Source organism: Pseudophryne corroboree, chromosome 3 (assembly GCF_028390025.1).
Source record: "Pseudophryne corroboree isolate aPseCor3 chromosome 3, aPseCor3.hap2, whole genome shotgun sequence".
NCBI classification, from domain to species: Eukaryota; Metazoa; Chordata; class Amphibia; order Anura; family Myobatrachidae; genus Pseudophryne; species Pseudophryne corroboree.
Window position 1 is genome coordinate 404,566,578 of NC_086446.1, and position 20,127 is coordinate 404,586,704.

Genomic DNA, 20,127 nt, shown 5'->3' on the forward strand with positions numbered 1-20,127 from the left:
ACAGGCACAAGCCGAGTAGCCGGCTGTTCTGTGTCGTCGACCTTTTGTGTAAGGAGTTGACACTTTCACGTAATCCTTCCATAAGTCCAACCACACCGGTGTCGATCCCGCAGGGGGTGACATAACATTTACAGGCATTTGCTCCGCCTCCACATCATTATCCTCCTCATACATGTCGACACAGCCGTACCGACACAGCACACACACAGGGAATGCTCTGACAGAGGACAGGACCCCACAAAGCCCTTTGGGGAGACAGAGGGAGAGTATGCCAGCACACACCAGGGCGCTATATATCACATATAAGAGTGTTTTCCCTTATAGCTGTGTGTATATATATATATATATATATATATATATATATATATATATATATATATATATATATATATATATATATATATATATATATATATATTTTTTTTTTTATTTATTTATTAGCAGTTTCTTATATAGCGCAGCATATTCCGTTGCGCTTTACAATTAGAACAACAATTATAGAACAAAACTGGGCAAAGACAGACAGACAGACAGACAGAGGTAGGAAGGCCCTGCTCGCAAGCTTACAATCTATAGGGAAATAGGCATTGATACACAAGGATAGATGCTACCTGTCACATAATGGTTCCCCAGGTTGCTAGGTTCTTATATGATATGATCACCCAGCAATGTTGGAAGACAAAATGTGAGTTTATGTGGACTGTACAGAGGGGATGTAACTTGATAGGGAAGCTGTGAAGGTTATGTGTGTGGGTCTGAAATTTGGTAGGCTTGTCTGAAGAGATGAGTTTTCAGAGAACGTTTAAAGGTTTGGAGACTAGAGGAGAGTCTTATTGTGCGTGGGAGTGCATTCCACAGAGTGGGTGAAGCCCGGGTAAAGTCCTGTAATTTTGAGAGGGAACAGGTAATGCATGTGGATGAGAGACGCAGATCTTGTGCAGAGCGGAGAGGTCTGGTAGGGAGATATTTTGAGATGAGTGAGGAGATGTATGATGGTGCAGTTTGGTTAATAGCCTTGTATGTAAGTAAAAGTATTTTATATTTGACACGGTAGAATACCGGTAACCAATGGAGGGACTGACAGAGCGGATCAGCAGATGAAGAACGTCTGGCGAGGAAGATTAGCCTCGCAGCTGCATTTAAAATGGATTGAAGTGGTGATAGCCTATGTTTGGGAAGACCAGTAAGGAGACTATTACAATAATCAATGCGGGAGATGATGAGTGCATGGATTAGAGTTTTTGCAGTGTCTTGTGTAAGATAAGGGCGTATTTTGGATATGTTTTTAAGGTGCATGTAACATGATTTAGAGACAGATTGAATGTGTGGAACAAAGGACAGTTCAGAGTCAAGGGTGACACCTAGGCAACGAGCTTGTGGGGTGGGGTGGATAGTTGCATTGTCAACAGTTATAGAGATATCAGGTTGGTAACTACTCTTAGCTGGTGGGAAAATAATTAATTCGGTTTTGGAAATGTTGAGTTTGAGGTGGCGAGATGACATCCAAGATGAAATGGCAGACAGGCATCCAGTGACACGAGCCAATACTGGTGGTGACAAATCTGGGGAGGATAGGTAGATTTGAGTATCATCAGCATACAAATGATACTGAAATCCAAAGGAGCTGATTAGTTTACCAAGAGAGGAGGTATAGATTGAGAAAAGCAGAGGACCTAAGACTGAGCCTTGCGGTACTCCAACTGATAGAGGTAGAGAAGAGGAGGTAGAATCAGAGAAGTGAACACTGAAAGAGCGATTAGATAGGTAGGATGAGAACCAAGAAAGGGCAGTGTCCTGAAGACCTAGGGATTGTAGTGTTTGTATGAGAAGAGAGTGGTCAACAGTGTCAAAAGCAGCAGAGAGATCTAGAAGAATAAGTAGTGTGTAATGGCCTTTTGATCTAGCAGTGACTAGATCATTCACTACTTTGGTCAGTGCCGTCTCTGTGGAGTGTTGGGCACGAAAGCCTGACTGAAGTGGATCCAATAAGTTGTGCGAGTTAAGAAAGTGTGTAAGGCGAGTGTAGGCAAGCCTCTCAAGTAGCTTGGAGGGACTGGGTATATATATATATATATATATATATAACCATATATTGCCGGCACTCCACTAAAACGGCAGCTTGCTCCGGTGCCACATCAGAAATAATGCAAGTTCCAAACAAGAAGGCACTCTGGAGACATCAATTGTAGCAAAAATAGCAAAAGTGTATTAAGGTCGGGTCCCGACCTTAATACACTTTTGCTACAATTGATGTCTCCAGAGTGCCTTCTTGTTTGGAACTCATATTATATATATATATATATATATATATATATATATATATATATATATATATATATATATATATATATATATATTATATTATACTGCGCCTAAATTGTGCCCCCCCTCTCTTTTTAACCCTTTCTGTAGTGTATTGACTGCAGGGGAGAGCCAGGGAGCTTCCCTCCAACGGAGCTGTGAGGGAAAAATGGCGCCAGTGTGCTGAAGGAGATAGCTCCGCCCCTTTTTCGCGGACTTTCTCCCACATTTTTATGGATTCTGGCAGGGGTTAAAAAGCACCTATATAGCCTCTGGGGCTATATATGGTGCCAGTTTGCCAGCCAAGGTGTCAGTATTGCTGCTCAGGGCGCCCCCCCCCCCAGCGCCCTGCACCCATCAGTGACCGAAGTGTGTGGTGTGCATGAGGAGCAATGGCGCACAGCTGCAGTGCTGTGCGCTACCTTGGAGAAGACCGAAGTCTTCAGCCGCCGATTTTCCGGACCACCTTCTTGCTTCTGGCTCTGTAAGGGGGACGGCGGCGCGGCTCCGGGAACGGACGACGAGGTCGGGTCCTGTGTTCGATCCCTCTGGAGCTAATGGTGTCCAGTAGCCTAAGAAGCCCAAGCTACCACCACTTAGGTAGGTTCGCTTCTTATCCCCTTAGTCCCTCGATGCAGTGAGCCTGTTGCCAGCAGGTCTCACTGAAAATAAAAAACCTAACAAACACTTTCTTCCTAGGAGCTCAGGAGAGCCCCTAGTGTGCATCCAGCTCAGCCGGGCACAGAAATCTAACTGAGGCTTGGAGGAGGGTCATAGGGGAAGGAGCCAGTGCACACCAGATAGTCCTAAATCTTTCTTTAGATGTGCCCAGTCTCCTGCGGAGCCGTCTATTCCCCATGGTCCTTACGGAGTCCCCAGCATCCACTAGGACATCAGAGAAATTCAAATTACCTCTGGTGAAGAAGTTTTATTTTTTGTATAAATACACGGGGCAATAGTCAATTGTTGTTCCAAAGCTGGGTGCCCATTCAATTTTACACTGATAATGCCCAAACAGGCAGGGTTTAGCCGCATAAAGTGGTTTAACAAGTCTAGACTACTGGGTGCGACAAGGACCAGTTAATTTTGTACATTCTGGGGTTAGGATTTCCTTTAACCCTGCAAAGGGTTAGATATGCAAGTACATAAATTACAGGGAAATGGTGCCGGTTATAATGTAAAATACCTCTAAATTGTATGTATATACTACATAAACTTACATACAGCTGCTCCGTACAATTGTATAGTATGCAAATTATAAATGTTACTTTAATTCTGATTGGTTGCCATGGGCAACTTCCCCACACTTTTCACCGCTGTAAAAGCTGCAACCGGGACTCGGGAGAGTGCTGCCAGTAAAGGCAAGTGTTAAACCTCTCAGAGGGGTTAAGAGAGAAGCGGACTGTCATAAGGGGAGTGGCCTCATTGTGAGGGGCGGCAGGGAGTGTGAAACAGACGGCGTAAGGCGCTGAGCCTTATCCTCACTGGCCACCAATGACAGCACCAGTCAGAAAGGTTGGGGGAGCAGCAGTTACTTCATTCTAAAAAGCAGCATTGACAACAGTGGTGAGAAATCTAATCTGCACCCGACACCTTCCCTAAAGGGCCCTACACTGTTTAGGGACCTTAACACTAGCATGATTAAAGCTGAGGCTAGCATACCTCAATACTATGAAAGTAATAGGGAAGACAAAAATATTACTATCATTTTGTTGGAACTTATGACATTTGCATATTCTGGAAGAAGATGCACTCAAACTACAGCTCCCAGCAGGCTTTAGCGCCAGAATGCTTTGGCGTTAAAGGCTGCTGGGAGGTGTAGTTTATTTAATGCGTCTACTTCCCTGTAATGCTGCACGTTGGGACACAAGCGCTAATAGTGACTGGCTGGCAGAACTGACTGACTGGCTGAATCAATGTAAAGGGTGAGAGTGCTGTTCCTTTACATTAATTCAGCATCCAGACATTACCCTCCGCGATATCACCCACTCTATCCGTTACATTAGCCATCTCGGGGCTTCCAGGCCGGCAGCCCAGGTGCTGTGTTGCAGAGTCAGTGGTGGGGAGACACTTCTGTGACATCACGTGCAGAGGAGGCTCCAGGGATCAAGAGTATGCGGCGCAGAGATGGCTATGAAAGTCTAATGCTGCGCCGCTTTCAAACACATCTATGCCGGTGGCCGCAGCAGCTTTTGTTCCACCTGCGCCGCGGCTAGGGAGTGGGGATTGTTGATGGCGGAGGAGGCAGGCGGACTGGCAGCAGGTTATTCCAACTCATTTGCACGCTGCTGTGTTTCGTAGCGGTGCGGACGAGACGGTTCTGCGCATGCGCGGCGGCCACAATGCACAGGTGTGTCGTTGCCCAGCGACGGCCATCACTGGGCAACGACAAGAAGAATGAAGAAAGCGATCGCTAGAAGATTGACAGGAGGAAGGCGTTCCAGAAAACGGTCAGTTGACCCCCCGGGAGTGGTGCGGCGAACACAGGCGTGTCCAGGCGTTTGCAAAGCAGCCGTCTGACGTCAATTCTGGGACCTGACCGGCTGAAGACATAGCGGGTAAGTAACTCCAGAGCTACTCAAACTGCACATAATGTTTTTGCATAGCTCGGTTGCACAAGGGTTCGCAGCCTTGCTATGCAAAAAAACCCTTCCCCATAGGTGGAGTCTAGTTGATCGCACGGGCAGCAAAAAGTTGATACGTGCAATCAACTCAGAATGACCCCATCGGACGCTGCAGTAAAAGGATTTTGTTTTCCCTATCTACAGAGCAGAGACTTACTGCAGATGCAGTGGCATACTCTCCAGCTGTACCTTTTTAGCAGGTACGGGACCTTCTTTTTTTTTTTGTTATGATGGTCAGTACCGATTTTTGGCTCTCCAAACTTACATTGAAAATATAGGAAAAGTTTGCATTTGTAGCGATTTTTATGTGTAAATTGTTGGAGGGTGTGTCGCTGCAGATGCAGTGAGCCTATTTCGGGGTGTGGACCTGAAGCTGCAGCTCCATCAGCCACATTGTTAATCTGTATCTATATATCTATCTTAAGTTTATACTATTCGCCTGGAGCAGTACTATAGAGAAGTCATTTGGGTGTGTTTTTCCTATCTAAGACTGGGAGACAAAAAAAAAAAAAACAGACACCTTTAACCGACTTTTCAAACAATTGAATTCCCCCCTATATATTTAATGGAATAACTCCTAGTGTAAGCAGGAAAAGGAACGAAACCACTTGATGGATATATAATACCACTTTATTTGCATAGAAATCCTCTTCTATACAGTTGCCAACAATTTGCATATATGGAACACTCTCCCTACGGGAATGATACCATTAGTTATGCAATAGCCTTATCTTAATTTAAAAAGGTACATCCCACCAGACTGTGGGATTTACTACATTTATACAAGTCCTAAAGACACTACACGGGCGATATTCATTTGTTATATCGCGCCCGATCTCCAGTCTAAAGTGACGGTAGATCATGGGGCGATATACAATTGTTCCACATTTTGGAAATTACAGACCCCTCTCATCTTTTTAAGTGGGTCAACTTACACAATCGGTGGCTGTCCAAATACTTTTTTGCCCCACTGTAAATAAATTTCGGGGGGGGGGGAAAGTATACAGGTGGAGTATACCATACCCAAAATGCTTGGGCCCATAATTATTTTGGATATTGAATGTTCCGTATTTTGGAACAATTGCATACCATAATGAGATATCATGGCGATGGGAACCAAGTCTAAGCAAATAATGCATTTACGTTTCATATACACACAGCCTAAAGGTCATTTTAGCCAACATTTTTAAGAAATTTGTGCATTAAACAAAGCTTGTGTACATACAATTAATTTATGTTTCATATACACCTTACACACACAGCCTGAAGGTTAATACAACATTTTTTCTAACTGTATTAAATTAAGTTTGTGTACATTGAGCCATCAGAAAACATATGTTTCACTATCTCAGTTTCACTCAATTTATTATTTCAGAATATTTGGAAATGGGATACTCAACCTGTATTAAATTGATAGAAATACAGGACCAGTGTATCATTGTCCTTCCATGCACTAGCATATCACAAGCTAGTCTACCGTATCATATTGAAACAGCTTGAGTTGAGGCACAGTACCTAGGGGAAGCAATTAAGATACCACCGCTGGGGATCACAAAAATCACAATGCCTACGTCGAAATCCCGCCAAGCAGTACGATGCGAGCGCCGGAACACCGGCAACACAGGCTATTTTCCCTCTGTGGGTGTCCAGGACACCCACAGAGGGAGAATATAACTTGTGGGAGCGCAGCAAGCCCAACAAGGGGTTTCCTAGCGCTCGCCCCGCTGCCAGCATACTACTGACCGGGATGCCACAGTCTGTATTCTGTGACCAGCATCCCAGCCAGCTGTATTTTATACTATACCCGTAACTAGTAGTTGACAGCATCCCGGTCACCAGGAGTGAGTTACACATACATAAGCAATGCATGTCACTGTGCTACCCACAATTACATTTAATAAAACATTATATACACAGTTGGGAAAGGCCATTTGAAAACAAATACATTGGGGTCGATTCAATTCGGCAACAGTTGAATAGCGCCGGGAGTTTGCTCCAGACGCTATTCAATTCAGCTCCAGTTAAGTCGGAGATGGCCCGTTCTCGCTGACTTAACAGGTAGTTTTGTCGGGAGAACGAGCATTCTCAGACTTAACTACCCGCGGCGATGCTGATTCCCGACAGAATCAGCCTCACGCCGGCCGCACTTTTGTCGGGTTTCTTCTCATCCCCCGGGGATGAGAGAAGAATTCCTGACAATTGAGGGTCAGTCATCGCTGTATTGAATAGCGCCGGGAGCAAACTCCCGGCGCTATTCAACTGTTGCCGAATTGAATCGACCCCACTGTTGCTTCAAAAATAAAGATATACCTTCTGAAATGAATGACTGAGTATTTACCCAGTATTTGTACCATTATTGTAACTACACAAAGTTTTCTTCTTTTACATATGCCTGGGTCACACAAAAAAATAAAATAATGTAATGTCCAGTTTACTACATATACACACCACTTTTAAACTATATTAAACACAATTTAAAAACACAAACCAATTAAAAAAGTTAAAATTATACAACGGTTTTGAAGGGAAAAATTGTCAATTTGGCTAAACAAACATTTGTTTAAACCTAAAAACAGCTTTTTGGGTTTTGTTTATTTTTTTAATATTTTTTTATTTTATTTTTCTTAACCTGGTTCTCTTCCCACCCTTACAGAGAGGACAACAGAGCTTTAACTGATTGCCTAATGCGCCCTTAAATATATTGTGACAGCAATATGAATATAATACAATAGAGCCATTACAGTCCACGTTAAGAATTTCCCTGCTTGAGTCCTGGTAAAATAAATTAACTCAACTACTAATAAAGTCACCTGTGCTCAAGCATGTAGAGTATTATCCATAAAACCAAGATTGGAACGACAGAATAGGGGAAACTTCAGTAGTTTATATAGCCACATTATAAAATAAAATACACAAAAATATGATCCATAAGAATAATGTGCTTCTTCGTAAGTTATAGGGATACTATCTACCCATTTTAGTATTCGAAGTAAAACATCATGCCCATCTTACATGTGACCCCACTGACTTGCTAAACAGAGCGCCTTCTGGAGATGGTCACGAAGGAGCAGTGCACTCCAAACCTCACACTGCAATAAGCGCTGCAAGGTTGCTATGCATGTGCAATACCCCGCAGTACCACTCTCTCAGTGCAGCACAATAATAAAAGCTCTGCCCAAGGAAACTACAGCGATCATTCCGCCCGCAGCTCATTACCCGCGCGTGTAAGCAGCCGCAGGACGCTGCCCGATGCCGCCTCACTGCTAACACGCGATGCCGGGGAGTGCAATGCGGGGTTTCAGCAGGACAGCAGCTGTATGTATTATGGGTGAGGACAGGAACAGGGAGCCACTCCGGTACAGTACCTCACATACGGCTGAGCCGGCCGGTCGGCAGCAGGACAGGCAGACGCCGCGCAGCCTGGGCGCTTCCCGTGCTCTCCGTCAAACACCCGATCACGTCAGAGCAGCAGCAGGGTCTGGCTTCCTTCCCGCTTCCTCCCCAGCCAGCGCCGTGCGCACTCTCCCAGCAGCGGCCGCTGCACTGCGACCCACGTGGAGCCGGGAGGCGTGCTACTGCTGGCAGCACAGCCCGGGCGTCATCGTACTCAACCGAACTGCGCCCTCACCCTGGCAGCGGCGGGGAAAGTACCGCAGATGCCATCACATAACGGGAAGATTCGCAGGAGCAGCTGGACAGATTCCTTGGCCCAGCTGCGCTAACAAAGCGCCACCATCTGCTGCTGCGCTATACGGAACTTATACGAGAAGGAAGCGTAATCACATTGCTTGGCTCTGCCCGCCACCGTCAGCGTGATCAGCGGCCGCAGCAGCACCGCCTCCTGCTGGTGACATGACAGCTCGGGCGCACGGAAGGGGGCAGATACCAGAAGATGCGGCCAGTGCTGCTTATGTGAAGGGGATTACCACTTTCCCCTCCACGGAGCGACGGGCGGAGGAGCGGCGGGCGGTTTCCAGTCTGGAGGGGCTTGCATCCGAAAGGATTCAAGCCCCTCCAATCCCAGCGGCGTATTTCAAACGGCGCGCCAAGCGCGAGCCAATCAGGGCTCGCGCCTCGGCCGCCAATCAGAGCTCGCCGCGGCGAGCCAATCGGGGCTCGCCGCGTCATAGCTCCGCCCGCTCCCGGCGCCATATAAGAGGCGCTGCGGAGCGGGACCAGTCAGTCGGACGGCGGACGAGGACAGAAGAGGAAGAAGAGCTCCTGCGGAAGAAGACGTCGGCGGAGAAGAAGACATCGGCGGTGCGGAAGAAGACGTCGGCGGTGCGGAGGAAGACGTCGGCGGAGGCACCCAGGAAGACGGAAGACGGCGACCAGCGGCGGATGTCCGGCGGAGAGTGCTGCAGCGTGTGGAGAGCAAAAGAGCTAACGAAGCTCCCCGCTGCAGCCTCTCCCTCCGCGACAGGTAGGCGGCCCTGGGCCACCTCTACCTATATATAATCCTCCCTAAAGCACCAGGGACAGGCACTAGGCCTGCGGGCAGAGTCAGGCCCTGTCGGCCTGTGTGCACGTTAGGCAGGCCTCCGGCCTGTGCCCACTCCAGGCCCCAGGCCTGTGCCCTCCCTCCAGGCCCCAAGCCTGTGCCCTCACTCCAGGCCCTAAGCCTGTGCCCTCACTCCAGGCCCCAGGCCTGTGCCCTCACTCCAGGCCCCAGGCCTGTGCCCTCACTCCAGGCCCCAGGCCCGTGCCCTCACTCCAGGCCCCAGGCCCGTGCCCTCACTCCAGGCCCCAGGCCCGTGCCCTCACCCCAGGCCTGTGCCCCTCCTTCAGGCTCCTGCCTGCGCCCTTCCGGCTGGAAGTGGCCTGTGCAGCAGCTCTCGAGGGGTCGGAGGTTGCTGTTTGAAGCCGACCGGCCCCACGCAGTGTATGACCCAGGGGATTGGAAGTGTGGAGTAACGTTCCCGTCCCACACGTCGCCATCCCCCGGTCATCGGAAGTGGGCCAGTCTGTTCCAGACCCCCGCCCTCCCTTGTGAACCGAAGGCACCGGCTGGTGTCCAACATCCGGAAGGTAGGACTAGTAAATCGGGGTATACTGTTGGGCCGGGGAAGTGTTCCACTGACTTGCCGGGTAGTGCACGTGTTAATTAGTACAGTCTCCGTTGATTGGGGCAGAACCAGTAGCCTCCAGTTGTTTGAGTTAGTTTGTTAGGCAGGCGTAGTTGGCTGTATCGTTGTTAGCCGTAGAGTAGCCTGCAGGTAGGGAGGTTGTTCTTGTCCCAACAGGAGTGGAGAGGTGCGACAATCAAGGTGACCCGCAAGTTGGAAGTGAGTATCACCCTGTGTCTGTCTGTCGGTCATCCCCCCCTGTATACCGGTCCGGAGGGTTTGCTCGCGGACGCGAGGACCCCCCTCTCACCACACAACGTGCGAGAGTGCGAGTGTGTGAGAATTGGGTAGCTGAGGCCTATTGGCCAGTGATGACCTTCCGCCCAGCCGGTTAAGGTCGCGGCTACCCCTGACGTGTCCCGTACTCCAGGCGGAGGTCGGGCGTACGTCTCAACCGACATATTCCTCTCTTTCCAGACCCCTGTCGTCCGCGGTGAGGTGGTGTCCGCCCTGAGGAGTGGTCTCGAGAGTGAAGTCTCTGGCGTGCCTGGAAATCGTCTGCGGCGGCGTTGCACAGGTGGGTGGAGTGACGACACCTGCACAGCAGCAGGCGGTACATCCTTGTTAGCCGCTCACACTTGGCGTAGTCGGCAGGATGGACGAAGATCGGTCACTACCCACGGCCGAGAAGCCGTGGACAGATGCGCCGAAACCACGCACTCGGAGAGGCTCGACTGCCAGCTCCACTGATGTGGTGGCGAGGGGAACGGACGACGAGCGACGGAGGTCATCGCGTCGACTCAACGTCGGACCAGCCCTCGCCCACCTACCCCGTTACGACGGTCGCAATATGACCTTAGAGGACTGGAAGGCCCGACTAGAGGCGACATTCCTCATCTATCGGGTGCCCGACGACCTGCAGGTGCCCCTCGCCCTGAATTCTCTGGAAGGCGAGGCTCGTCGGACGATTCTCTTGCGGCCCGACGATGAACGCGAGGAGCTGGAGGAGATCTATAATATCCTGGGGGATATTTATGGCGACACCTCCTCGGCGGGGACCCTCCGGCAGCGTCTGTTTGGCCGGTTCCAGAGGGAGGATGAGTCCATCCCCCAGTATGCAAACGCGCTCCAAGAGATGATGGGAGAAGTGCGTCGGAAAGACCCCGATGGGTTTGGGGCGCTCACCAACACCAGCCAAATATTGCGGGACCAGTTCGCCATGGGACTCCGGAACGTGCCCCTGAGGCAGGTGATGCTGGATAAGATATCCCAGGATGACACCCTGACCTTCCATCAGGTGGAGATCGACGCCGTAGCCAGGGACCGCAATGCCAATTACGGGCCACACGCCGTTTTTCCCCAGTGGGTACAGCCGATCTCCGCGCCCGTGGCTAGCCGGGAGACCAATCCCTTAGAGACCTGCGTGCAAGACCTGAAAGAGGCCTTCCTTCGGGTGACTAAAGAAATGAGGGAAGAGGTCTCCCAGCTGAGGGAGGAAGTGTACCGGCGTGACCAGCGGGGCACGGAGTCCCGTGAGCGGGACACCAGGCGGCCCCGTGGGCGAGGCGCGGAACCGGACGGCCGTCCGGGAGAGGGCCGGGGCCCTCGTTGTTACCGATGCCATCGGTATGGGCATATTGCGCGGACCTGTACCGAAGCAATCCCGGAGGCACAGTTAAACTGACCTCCCTCGCGGTAACGGGACCACCCGTGGGGGGGAGCGATGGGGAGAGATCAGCCATTAACGAACAGGCTGAATTGGTAGGAGAGTGTCCCGTGGTAGTCAGCCGCCTCGGCGGGAAAGATCAGTCCTGCTTGTTGGATACCGGCTCTCAGGTATCCACCATTTCTGAGGCCTGTTTTCTTGAACATTACGCCCATCTTAAAAGTGAGGTGTCCGAGAGCTTCATTACCCTCACGGCGGCTAATAACCTACCCATTCCCGTGGTGGGGGTGGTGTGGATGGAGATGGTAGTTTGTGGCCGAGAGCTGGGTAGGAAGGGGCTGCTGGTAGTCAACAGCCCGGGACTGAGCCATGGCCCAGTGATCCTCGGGATGAATGTACTCCGACATCTCGACCAGCTCTTGTTCCAGGAAAATGGGCCACAATATTGGAGGAACCTGGGAGTCCAGCGCCCCGTCCAGCAGGCACTCCAACAAGTGGGACGACGGGGAACCAGGGCCCTAGGGACAATCGAAGAGCACCTGGGCCTTTTGAAGGTCGGTCACCACCAGCGCCTGGAGTTGCCACCTCGCCAGGAAGTCCTGATCCCTCTGGAAGTGCGGACCCATCAGCGCCTAAATGGCATGGAGGTGATGGTCGAGCCCACTGATGTGCTGAGGGTAGGGTCTGGAGTGATGGTGGCACGGACCGTGTCGGTGGTGACCGGTGGAAAGGTCTCCGTCCGCTTTTGCAATCTTACCGACCAGCTTTGCCGAGTCCCGGCTGGGACAGTTATCGCTCAGGTGGTGGCGATTCACGAGAATAGCGTTCAGGGTATGCGTAAACTGTCCCTACGGCCAGAGGCTTCCGAGGCATGGGCGTTATCCGTTCAAGTGGAGGAGCAGGAGGGGCCCTGCCCCGAGTGGAACGGTACCATGATCCGTACACAGATGGACGTGTCGCTGGAAGAGTGCGCGGCCGGGGACGTAGCCAAGCTGGACCAGATGCTCTGGTACCGTCAGAAGGTGTTCTCCCGGCATGAGGAAGATTTTGGGTATACGGAGGACCTGCAGCATGAGATCCGCACCGGAGACGCCCCCCCGGTTCGGGAGCGGTATCGGCCGATACCGCCCCGGTTGTACCAGGAAGTAAAGAGCATGTTGCGTCAGATGCTGGACAACCACGTGATCCAGGAGAGCAAAAGTCCCTGGGCTGCACCCATAGTCTTAGTCCGGAAGAAGGACGGGACTATCCGGTTCTGTGTGGACTACCGGAAGCTGAACAGTTGCACCGTCCGGGACGCTTACCCTCTCCCTAGGATCGAGGAGTCCCTAGCTGCACTGGGCAATGCAAAGTTTTTTTCGACCCTGGACCTGGCCAGTGGATACTGGCAAGTGCCGGTGGCCCCCCAGGATAGGGAGAAGACCGCATTCGTCACTCCCATGGGGTTGTTCGAATTCTGCCGCATGCCGTTTGGGTTAAACAATGCACCCGCCACATTCCAGCGGATGATGGAACGGTGCTTGGGAGACTTGAACTTTGAAGCCTTGCTGATTTACTTGGACGACATCATTGTGTTCGCCCCGACCTTGGAGGAACACTTTGCTCGACTCGACCTGGTTCTTCAGCGGTTGGAAGCATACGGCCTGAAGCTCAAGCCCCGGAAGTGCCACCTGTTGAAATCCAGCTTGGAGTACCTCGGGCATGTAGTGTCACGTGATGGGGTGTACCCAACCCCCAGCAAAGTGGCGGCCGTCCAGGAATGGAAGGTGCCCACCACCGTCACGGAATTGCGGGCATTTCTGGGCTTGGTGGGGTACTACCGGCGCTTCATCAAGGATTTCGCCCGGATCGCGGAACCCCTACATGCCTTGCTTAGGGGGATTGCGACCACTAAGAAAGCTGCCCTGGAGACTTGGGGAGAAGCGCAGAACCTGGCCTTTGACCAACTGAAAGGAAGTCTCACGGAAGCTCCAGTGTTGGGGTACGCAGACTTCGAGAAGCCCTTCGTCCTATACACGGATGGGAGTCTACAGGGATTGGGCGCGGTCTTGGCTCAGGTCCAGGATGGGCAGGAGCGGGTGATTGCTTACGGCAGTCGTAGCCTGCGAGAGACCGAAAGGAACCCAGACAACTACAGTTCCTTCAAGTTGGAGCTACTGGCAGTGGTGTGGGCCGTGACCGAGAAGTTTGCGGAGTACTTGACCGCCACCCACGTGGATATTTTCACGGATAACAACCCCTTGGCGTACCTGGAGACCGCCAAGTTGGGTGCCTTGGAGCAACGATGGGTGGCCAGGTTGGCCAAGTTCTCCTACAAAATCCGCTATCGACCGGGGAAGAGTAATGCCAACGCAGATGCCCTGTCTCGTTTTCCGGTGGAAACCCCCGAACCTGGTGGGGAAGAAGAGGACTGCGGCGAAGAAATGCCGGATCTCACTCGTGTGCGGCAGGCCACGGCCGGAGAGTTGTACCGACAAAACGCCCAGACTGCCTTGCTTAGGTACACGGAGATGGACTGGGCACAGGAACAGCAGGCTGATGAGGATTTGGACCTCGTTCGACAGTGGGTACAGAGGGGTCATGTGCCATCCCGCCAAGAGCAGGATGGACTGACCGGGTTCTGTAGGAAGGTGGTACGTCGTTGGGACCATTTGCGGGTCTGCGCTGGTACCTTGCGGAGACGCTGCTACTTGGAACAGGAAATGCGTACTGTGGAGCAGATGGTCGTGCCAGAAGCCCGGGTGCGGTCGCTGGTGGAAGAGGCGCACGAGCAAGGGGCCCATTTGGGACCCTATAAGACATACCATTGGTTGAGACGCCAATATTTCGCCCCCCGGCTGCAAGCGGTCGTGGACCAGGTGTGTCGTGAGTGCAGGCGGTGTGCGGTAGTTAAACCACCGGAACAACACGTGCCCATCCAGACGATCCGGACCAGTCGGCCACTGGAGATGCTGATGATCGACTACGTGTTGGTCGGGGAATCTGTAAGTGGGCACCAGTATGCCTTGGTAATGACTGACCACTTCACTAAATTCACGGTAGTGGTTCCCACCCGAAACCAGACCGCAGAGTCGGCAACACGAGCGATCGTCGAACATTTCATTCGGCAGTACGGTTGTCCTGAGCGGATCCATTCGGACCAGGGTGCCTGTTTCCAGGGGCAGCTGATGGAGCGCCTCTGCCAGCTTTATGGCGTTCAAAAGTCCCGCACGACACCTTACCATCCGCAGGGGAATGGCGCCTGCGAGAGGTTCAACCGGACTCTGCTGCAGATGCTCCGCGTGTTGGAGCGTGCCGAGAAGCAGCGATGGCCCGAACGTGTTCAGGAGCTGGTCTGGACTTACAACAACAGAGTTCACCACACCACGGGATTTTCACCTTTTTTCTTGTTGTTCGGCCGACCCGGACGGGAGGCACACGACTTACAACTGTCCGGGACTGAGGAGGTAACGCCCCTCGCCCCTGCCGAATGGGTCGAGGACCATCGCCTACGTCTGAAGGCGGCGCACGAGTTGGCTGGGAGGCTGATCGCCGACCACCAGCATCCACCTGTGAGGTCCCACGAGCCTGGATCGTTGGCCGTGGGCCAGCGAGTGTTGGTGCGAAAGGTTCGCCCAGGGGGGAAATTGTCCGAACGGTGGGAAGTAACCCCATACCTTGTTCGCCGTCGCTTGGACCCGGGGGGACCAGTGTATCAAGTGGAGTCTACCGATGGGACGAGACGCCTGCGCACGTTACATCGTAGTAAACTGCGACCTTGTCCGTTCCCGGATCCGGCGAGCGGGGCTGAGTCCCCGGCAGCGGAGGACGGGTTAGGGGCCCCTATAGAGGACGCTCTGACCCCTCTGTCAGACGAGGAATGGTGGTTGCCGGTGGAGGAGAATCATCCGGAGGAGGCATCGGAACCTCAACCCCCAGCCGAAGTAGTGGCCTCTCCCCTGCCAAGGCGCTCTCTGCGCTCAAATAGGGGCGTTCCGGGCCCTCGCTACGCGGATCCGAACTTTGTGTGGTCGGATTCTTGCTTTGTGGAGACCACAAAGGACAAAGGGGGGGGAAATGTGAAGGGGATTACCACTTTCCCCTCCACGGAGCGACGGGCGGCAGAGCGGCGGGCGGAGGAGCGGCGGGCGGTTTCCAGTCTGGAGGGGCTTGCATCCGAAAGGATTCAAGCCCCTCCAATCCCAGCGGCGTATTTCAAACGGCGCGCCAAGCGCGAGCCAATCAGGGCTCGCGCCTCGGCCGCCAATCAGAGCTCGCCGCGGCGAGCCAATCGGGGCTCGCCGCGTCATAGCTCCGCCCGCTCCCGGCGCCATATAAGAGGCGCTGCGGAGCGGGACCAGTCAGTCGGACGGCGGACGAGGACAGAAGAGGAAGAAGAGCTCCTGCGGAAGAAGACGTCGGCGGAGAAGAAGACATCGGCGGTGCGGAAGAAGACGTCGGCGGTGCGGAGGAAGACGTCGGCGGAGGCACCCAGGAAGACGGAAGACGGCGACCAGCGGCGGATGTCCGGCGGAGAGTGCTGCAGCGTGTGGAGAGCAAAAGAGCTAACGAAGCTCCCCGCTGCAGCCTCTCCCTCCGCGACAGGTAGGCGGCCCTGGGCCACCTCTACCTATATATAATCCTCCCTAAAGCACCAGGGACAGGCACTAGGCCTGCGGGCAGAGTCAGGCCCTGTCGGCCTGTGTGCACGTTAGGCAGGCCTCCGGCCTGTGCCCACTCCAGGCCCCAGGCCTGTGCCCTCCCTCCAGGCCTCAAGCCTGTGCCCTCACTCCAGGCCCCAGGCCTGTGCCCTCACTCCAGGCCCCAGGCCTGTGCCCTCACTCCAGGCCCCAGGCCTGTGCCCTCACTCCAGGCCCCAGGCCTGTGCCCTCACTCCAGGCCCCAGGCCTGTGCCCTCACTCCAGGCCCGTGCCCTCACCCCAGGCCTGTGCCCCTCCTTCAGGCTCCTGCCTGCGCCCTTCCGGCTGGAAGTGGGCTGTGCAGCAGCTCTCGAGGGGTCGGAGGTTGCTGTTTGAAGCCGACCGGCCCCACGCAGTGTATGACCCAGGGGATTGGAAGTGTGGAGTAACGTTCCCGTCCCACACGTCGCCATCCCCCGGTCATCGGAAGTGGGCCAGTCTGTTCCAGACCCCCGCCCTCCCTTGTGAACCGAAGGCACCGGCTGGTGTCCAACATCCGGAAGGTAGGACTAGTAAATCGGGGTATACTGTTGGGCCGGGGAAGTGTTCCACTGACTTGCCGGGTAGTGCACGTGTTAATTAGTACAGTCTCCGTTGATTGGGGCAGAACCAGTAGCCTCCAGTTGTTTGAGTTAGTTTGTTAGGCAGGCGTAGTTGGCTGTATCGTTGTTAGCCGTAGAGTAGCCTGCAGGTAGGGAGGTTGTTCTTGTCCCAACAGGAGTGGAGAGGTGCGACAATCAAGGTGACCCGCAAGTTGGAAGTGAGTATCACCCTGTGTCTGTCTGTCGGTCATCCCCCCTGTATACCGGTCCGGAGGGTTTGCTCGCGGACGCGAGGACTCCCCTCTCACCACACAACGTGCGAGAGTGCGAGTGTGTGAGAATTGGGTAGCTGAGGCCTATTGGCCAGTGATGACCTTCCGCCCAGCCGGTTAAGGTCGCGGCTACCCCTGACGTGTCCCGTACTCCAGGCGGAGGTCGGGCGTACGTCTCAACCGACATATTCCTCTCTTTCCAGACCCCTGTCGTCCGCGGTGAGGTGGTGTCCGCCCTGAGGAGTGGTCTCGAGAGTGAAGTCTCTGGCGTGCCTGGAAATCGTCTGCGGCGGCGTTGCACAGGTGGGTGGAGTGACGACACCTGCACAGCAGCAGGCGGTACATCCTTGTTAGCCGCTCACACTTACACCTAGCATACCCTACTGCACATACAGGGTGGAATATACGGTGTACCTGGGGAGCACATTCCTGGATTAGGGACCTTATTCAATAAGGATTTCAAAATTTGCAAATCACAATCTGGCCGATTATCAAATGATTGTGCATGCGCGTTTGCATTGCACATACGCAATAGCAACAGATAATGTGTACACATTGTGATCCTGTCAAACAGAGTCTGCATTGCAAAGCCAGCGTTTCTGGGCAGAAATTTGCCGTTTTCTAGGTGTGTGTGGAAAAACGCAGGTGTGCCCAGGTGTTTTTAAGGAGGTTCTCTGACGTCAGTGATGACCACTCCCAGCCTTTTGTCACAAGAATTGTAGATGACCTTGCCTAGCGCAGATAGGAAAAATCTTCGATGGTCCGGTAATTGCGTATGGTTTTGCGATCAGCCCACATATTGCGTTGCATTCGCAATTTCTGCAATTGACGTTTTTTCTCTTTCTGGATGGCAACTATTTGATCACAGCAACTACTTTTTAACAGAAACTGCAATCCTTGCTGAATAAGGTACTAGATGATTAACACCGCTAGTAGATGTAAAGCAGATCAATATAGAATACATGAGCAATAAAATATCAAATTATAAATGACACCTGTAAGGATAAAAGGTTGTTTTTTTTAGGTTAATATACATAGGGCCGGGTTCAAACTCCCCCACCACCCTTCTGCCCGCCGGCAGTATTCTAATGTTGCCCGCCCGATAAATTCATTTTGGCTCACTACCCCTGTGTGTAGCAAACTGAAATGCACATGAAGAAGCCTGTTTGGGCACCCAAACGGGTATTTTAACGCTCAGGTCCATTACTTTAGTCAGGTTTTAGTGCTTTGCGCACCTAAACCCAAGTGTAATGGGCACGATCTCCCATCACTTTAGACGGGAGATCAGGGGTGCAATAAGATTTGGATTCCCCCCCCACCAAAAAATATGTTTACACATCCTTTAAGGAAGAATTGGTGGAGTCACTGGAGTCTGGTATATGAACAGGACACTCGGCAATGAAACAGTATGCAATGTTATCTATCCTTACCTTGTCTTGCCAATCTTCCGGGAATTTTTTTTTTTCCTCCTTACAGAGGCCATTTATAACTAAATATTTTAGCGCTCATTTTTTATTCTATAATGGTCATAGTCTTGTTAGTGGTCACTGCATGCACACACTTTTCCAGAAATACATTTTCTAACCATCTATCCACATAATATCAGCATTTGTTCCCAAATGGGTCTATAGTTAAAGTTTTATAGGCCGGTATCCAATTACATGTGGTCACTTAACGCAGGCAGGTGAAACAAAGTTTCCGGATAAGCTCCAGCTTTTCGAGGATGCGAACAGATTCAGGTTTCACAGAATGGATTTTTTCCCCCAGGTACTCCTAATATGTCAGGTCAAAAGGTTAACACAAGTTTTTCACAATTTTTTACTTTTTTTTTATTTTTTAATTTCTTCATACTTAACGATCCACTTGGACTATGATTGGGAATAGTAACCTGTGCCCATCACAGTGATAGCGGAGCGGGACACCTTGCCCGTAGCAGCGAGGGGACACAGTGCACTAATTGGGGTTCCCGGTCACTGTATGGAGAAAGCGACACAAAAAAACAAAACCTCATGTCGACCTTTTGACCCAACGACCTAGTTACTGTCGATTTAAGTGTGGTCGACCTTCCATACCACACCCGTCCAATGTATAGACAAATCCATGTAGAAAGATTAAGGGCATATTCACAATTCCATCCAAATGCATTAACAGTGAATTATAATTTAGCACAAATTTAGATGGTGCCACAAGTCTGTCATACAGTGAAAAAGTGGAGCTAATTACAAAAAGGCGTAGAGGACCAACGAGCAAAATACAGGACATTTAACGAGCATACATATAGTACAAGAATTGTGGGAAAACTAAGAATGTGTTACACAAGATATAACAATGAAAGTGTAACAAACATGTTGAACATAATATGAGGAATGATACAGTATATGCACAAGTAGACAAAGCAGGGACAGATAAGGAGACCAGGGGAAAGAGGAGCTCGCTTTTGAAAGCTTAAAACCTGCCTGTAAAGGGGGGGGGGGGGGTACTCACGGAGCAATAATCTAAGCAATCTGACTAGATTGCTTAGATTTTAAGCATGATCGCTCCGTGTGTACCCACCACAACGATAGCTATGCGCATCGCTATCGCTGGTGCTAAATTGGCCTGCCATGCAGGCCAATCTAGCAGGTGGCTCATTTCACCAGCTGGGTGAAATGAGCAGGCGCCCGTCTCCCCCCGCAGGTCGTCCAGATAAGGAACCACACTCACCCCTTGGGTCCTCAACTGACTCATCATTTCCACCATCACCTTCGTGAACACTCGTGGGGCTGATGACAGTCCGAATGGCAGAGCCTGAAATTGATGATGACAATATTGAAGGGCAAACCGAAGGAAGGCTTGGTGTGGGGTCCAAATTGGAATGTGAAGGTAGGCATCCTTTATATCTAGGGATACCAAGAACGCCTTGCTTTCCATACCCGCAATCACTGCCTGCAGAGATACCATCTGGACTTGAACATTTTTAGATAGGGGTTCAGGGACT

The 20,127-nt window shown here is 51.8% G+C and overlaps 1 protein-coding gene across 5 annotated transcripts in view; it reads right to left on the reverse strand.

Moving 5' to 3' along the window:
- Nucleotides 1-20,127, reverse strand: part of PHF20 (PHD finger protein 20) — a 360,572-nt gene that overhangs the window by 305,853 nt on the left and 34,592 nt on the right. The window contains exon 1 of one of the 5 annotated variants that reach the window (XM_063960148.1): nt 8,291-8,670. The exons of the other annotated variants lie outside the window; for them this stretch is intronic. The gene's annotated coding sequence lies outside the window, so the exon portion shown is untranslated. Of the gene's footprint in view, nt 1-8,290; nt 8,671-20,127 lie in introns of those variants that run through there. 5 annotated transcript variants of the gene reach the window in all.